Source organism: Gossypium hirsutum, chromosome A11 (assembly GCF_007990345.1).
Source record: "Gossypium hirsutum isolate 1008001.06 chromosome A11, Gossypium_hirsutum_v2.1, whole genome shotgun sequence".
Taxonomy (NCBI): domain Eukaryota; kingdom Viridiplantae; phylum Streptophyta; class Magnoliopsida; order Malvales; family Malvaceae; genus Gossypium; species Gossypium hirsutum.
The window spans coordinates 118,520,139-118,525,793 of record NC_053434.1 but is presented as its reverse complement, the minus strand read 5'-3'; the positions used below and the strand labels follow the sequence as shown (position 1 = coordinate 118,525,793).

Below are 5,655 nucleotides of genomic sequence, written 5' to 3'. Positions count from 1 at the left end.
CATGATCAATGAACTCTTTACTAATGGAAGTTCTCAATGCAAAGAGCGTTTTTCCGCATTTAATCTTCCATTTCCTCCGGACTTCAACATTCTCATAAGTGTCTGCAGGAATTTCTGCATTTTCTCCTATAACCAGATCCCAAATATCCTGGCCTTGAAGAAATGCCTCCATACACATCCTCCAATACTTGTAGTTCGTCCCTACAAGTCTCTCAACACCATACTGAGTGTCAGAACTATTTCCCCCATTTGCTAACTCCATCTCTGCTTTCAGCTTCGAATCTCTTCCAACAAGACAAAACAGATGACTTGATAGACAAAGAGAAAAAAAATAAAGTAACAGTTTTTTTTCCTTTCAACCTGGCTCTGATACCATGAAACAAAACAGAGATGTAAGCAATTTATAGTTAACAAGAGAAATAGTTGAGAAAAACTTGATTATTTATTAACATGCTGCAAAAGGTTTAAATACATAAAGAATGTAACAAAGTGTTCCTAAAAAAACTCTAACTATTCAAGAAAATTAAGGAAGCAATAATGTACGTTATTGACTTCAACTAAGCAACTTATTCCTAGATTTTAGGAACAAAGTACTTGACCAAGCAAAATAGAAACATGAACAACAAAGTAAACATAAACTACTGAGATACACTATTTTTAACACATAATATTTTTTAAAATTTAAAAATTTAAAAAATCAAAAAATAAATTGTCTATTATTAAATTTATTTGTAAAAATCATATAATGTAATATAGTAAATAAGATATATGAACTCTAATTATGAAATAAATATTAAGATAAATAATTTTTATCTTTATGATAATTAAATAATATTTATTGAAAATATTATTTATCATTATGATAAATACTAAATTTAAATTTATTATTAAGATAAATATGATTTAAATATTAAGATAACTATAAATTAATTAATTAAATATTATTTATTATGATATGTTTGAATTTTGAATTTAAAGTTTAAACTATATTTTTTAAGGATAAATAAAAATATATTATTTAAAATCAATTTCCGAAAATTTTAGTTTGATTAAAACTCAATATTCAATGCCTTTTATACTTTGAAAGAGAGTTTCTTCTTCTTCTATCGATTTCTGCTTCTGTCGTTATCATCGCTGTTTTTGCCACTGTGTCGTCGCTGTCCGTAGATTGGTATCTGCCAAACTTTTTCTCTCTATATTTGTTAGCTTGCCAATATTCTAATTAGTATTTGCTAGATTGGTATTTAAAATTAGAATGCCAAATATTAATTACTGAGTTGGTTACGATCGACTTTGAAAAACCATATATATATATATATATTTCCATTCTTACTTATGACCTGCCTTGGTGTTTGTTTCTTGACAGAAACTTGAAGAATACCCAGCAAGTAAACATGACTGTTGTTGATGGAGGAGAATCACCTTCAAGGCTTGAGGTTTGTGCTTTCTCTTGTCTTGTTCATTGGAATTATCAATGGAGGTTAGAGTTATTTTTTTAAAAATTTAATTACATGTATTTATTGTGAAAATAAAATCAGGGAAAAATTAGTGGCATGATTGTTTGTTGGATTCTGGGATTTGGATCTCTTATCGCTTGGAATAGTATGCTCACAATTGGAGATTATTATTATAATCTCTTCCCTGTAAGTAAACTCTTCTTACTTTGTGTTTAATGTTCATACTTTAATTTTATAGCAACTAATTTTGCTCTTCACCAATTTTAATCTAAATATTTTATCCAACTCAACTGCCTGCCTTGAAATTAAGGCTTCATGCTTCTGCCCAAAATTATATATACGGTACAAAAATGTTAAAACATAATTTCATTTTAGGGTCTTAAAATATCTATTTTTTATACAATACCTAAAATTATTCATATTTTCCTCAACTCTTAAATAGAAGAATAACACGTTTCAATATACTTGAACCCAGATTCTTTTGTACCAGTAACAATACTAATACTAATTAAGTTAAGACTCTATTTGAATTTTTTTATATATATATACAAAATTTGGCGTTTTATTATTAAAGCTTAATTTCTGATTTTTTCTTCTTATTTCTAAAAACAATATTATTTATCTAAGTAAGCATATGAAAAGTCAACTCAACTTTTTTTTTATGTATTATTTACACATGTAGTTTGACATTTTATTATTATATTTTTTGTATGATTATTATTTTAATGATCATATTGTATTAATATAGATTATATATGTTTAATTTGATGTAAATTACAATTTTTTAAAATTTCTACAAAATATTGACACATAGACTTGGATCATGGCTTACTCAAGTGAGAGGATTTGGACAAAAATATAAACTCAAAAAATGGACATGGGCGAAAAAAATGAGGCCCGTTTTCTCAACAGACCGAGCTTCAGATAATTTTTTTTGGCTTGAGCTTAGCTCTGCTTGACTCGAATTTACAAAAAATAATTATTACTTTTTGTTGTTGTTTTCACTGTTTTTGTTGTTTTTTCACTACTTTGGTGCTGCTTCGCTATTATATTACTACTATTTTATTGTTATTTTTTAGATATCGTATAACTTTTTATTGTTAATTTTGCTATTATTTTAAAGGTATTTACTTGCTAAGTTGCACCTATAACATAATATAAATAATTTTTTAAATTTATTTTCAATTTGCAGGAAAATATTTATTTTAATGTTTTTAGTGTATTTAATATATTTATTATTTAAATTTATTCTTATATAAAAAATTAATACGGGCGGATTGGGCTAGGCTCAAGTTTTAGCATTTTATCTGGGCTAGGCTCGAGCCTAGAAAACGGGTTTAAAATTCTATTGAGGCCCAATCCAAACTCGGCCCGACCCATGATCACCTCTATTGACACATAAACTTTTAGTAATTGAAATTGGACCAGATCAATTGATTAGATTAGTTAGATCAAGAATTAATTGACACATAAGTGGATTGAACTAGTCTTTAAGCTAACATTTCGGTACCAAATTTTTAATTTTTATTGAACTAGTTGACGAAAAATCAATGATTTAACTGGTTTAACCACGTGTGAAATTAGTAAAACATTGAAATAAACCAATCTAATTCATATTTGTCTTTTTTATATTTATTTTCGTTGCTCATATTAATCATTTTAATTAATTTTATTATGTTGAAATTTATTTTATACTTTTGTGAATTTATATTGGTATAATAAATATTATTTATAATTTATAATTATGTTAATAGATTACAAATAACTTTAAAAATTACAAATAAAATTTTTAAAAAATTAATAATTTTTAATATAATGACAATTTCATAACTATAGTTAGTTTTACAATGGTGACATTTTAATTGACACAAAGATACATTCATTATCATGTTAATTAGCTGCATATTCCAAGCATTAAATGCCATTGTTCTGTCAATAGATCAATACATATATTATCCAAATCCCGTGAAAATGGGATTCTAATTTGATGATGTGTGTATTTGCATTTGAAGGACTACCATCCTTCAAGGGTGCTTACTCTGGTTTATCAACCCTTTGCCTTTGGAACAATGTCAATATTGGCATACAACGAATCAAAGATCAATACTAGACGGAGGAACATATTTGGATACTCACTTTTTGTTGCAAGTACTTTCATGCTCTTAGTGGTAAAGTTAAGCTGCTCCTTTATTTTACACACTCCATCATCCACTTCATTCTCCAATTAACCTCTATTTTTTACCCCATCATTTCTTTGATAGTTGGATTTAGCTACATCGGGGAGAGGAGGACTTGGATCTTTCATTGGTATATGTGCTATTGTTGCATTTTTTGGAGTTGCAGATGCTTTTGTTCAAGGTGGAATTGTCGGTGATTTGTCTTTCATGCTCCCGGACTTTATTCAGGTCGGTTTTCTTTAACACTTGATTAACAGTTGATTTAATGGTTAATCGTTGGCTTTATGATTCAGTCCTTCTTTGCTGGTTTGGCTGCATCTGGTGCCTTGACCTCTGCTTTAAGGCTTATCACAAAAGCAGCCTTTGAAAAGTCTAACAATGGTCTTCGTAAAGGGGCAAGTATGTGCCATTTCTTTGCTATTTGACAAAATCTTCCTCAATTTGGCTTACATCTATTAGTTCATTGAAGCAAAAATTCTCTTCTTTTTGCAGTTTTGTTTCTAGCTATTTCTACATTATTTGAGTTCCTATGTGTCCTATTGTATACATATTCTTCCCTAAATTGCCAATAGTGAAGTACTTCCGCTCTAAGGCAGCTTTAGAAGGATCAAAAACTGTTCAAGCTGATCTTGCGGCAGCTGGTATCCAAACAAAAGACGACCATGTAAATACTTTGACCTTTACCAAATATTTCTCAAAAGCTCTTTTAACCTCGCTTTAAGTTAATACAACTATTCTTTTGGCACTTTCACAGCATGAACAGAATGAGAGGCTAAGCAACAAACAATTAGTCATTCAGAACATAGATTACGCGCTTGACCTATTTCTAATATACGTCTTAACGCTGTCGATTTTCCCTGGATTCTTATACGAAAACACTGGTGAACATAAGTTGGGTACATGGTAAGTTTTCATTCATTCAGTGAAATGACATTTGAAGTTGCTTTACCTTTATACCTAAAGGTCTATGTATCCACTTGAAGAATATGGTACGATTGATATGTTTCTAGGTATCCACTTTTGTTGATAGCATCTTACAATGTGTGGGATCTGATATCAAGATATCTTCCCCTTGTGAAATTCTTGAAGATAGAGTAAAGGAAAGGCCTTACGATTGCAATACTCTCTCGATTCTTACTGATCCCTGCTTTTTACTTCACTGCCAAGTATGGTGATCAAGGATGGATGATATTGCTCGTATCATTCCTGGGATTAACAAATGGTCACCTCACGGTCTGTGTAATGACTGCAGCACCTAAAAGTTACAAGGTTAGTGCTGGCATAGTCAGTTGCAATATGAAATTTATCTTAGTATTCTTTGTAATCTCTAATAAAAACTTCTTGTTTTCTTTTGACAGCGGCCTGAACAAAATGCCTTGGGTAATATACTAGTGCTATGTCTATTAATTGGGATATTTGCAGGGGTTTCTTTGGGCTGGTTGTGGCTCTTTGGTAAAAAGAATGCCTTCTAAAATATTCGTCTTTGTTGAAGATTTGCTTCACCTACTATAACAAAATAATCTAACTAATTTTAACAAGTTTTGATTTGTTGTTGATTTTTAGAGATTTTTTAGAATCTTTTAGTAGCTGCTAAGGGACGGTGAAAATGATATTCACCTATCCATTCAATGCTAGCTTTGTCTTTAGGGCCTAGGGGATTTAAAAGCCATTTTTTATTAACCTTATTTATAAATAGTAATTACCATGCATTAATAATCATTTTTCAATGTCATGTAAGATAATCCAGTATTTTTTTTCTTATGTTGGATGTATAATCGAGAGTATTTGTAGCATATTGTCAAATTGGATCTAATAAAAATAAGTTTTACCTTATAAGCCCTCATCACCTCACAATTATATGAATTATTGTCCCAGTTTTTTCTTTGACTCCCATAATAACATAATGTCACATTTTATGATTTTTACACAAATTGATAAAATTTTTATATTAGGAGTCACGTTTTATTTTATTTATTCTACTAAAAAAAATGAATAAATGAATCTTTTTATGTATAATTATC

At 29.3% G+C, this 5,655-nt stretch overlaps 1 pseudogene; it reads left to right on the top strand.

Moving 5' to 3' along the window:
- The first annotated feature begins 1,061 nt into the window (after positions 1-1,061).
- On the top strand, positions 1,062-5,445 carry LOC107906091 (equilibrative nucleotide transporter 3-like; annotated as a pseudogene).
- The last annotated feature ends 210 nt before the right edge of the window (positions 5,446-5,655 follow it).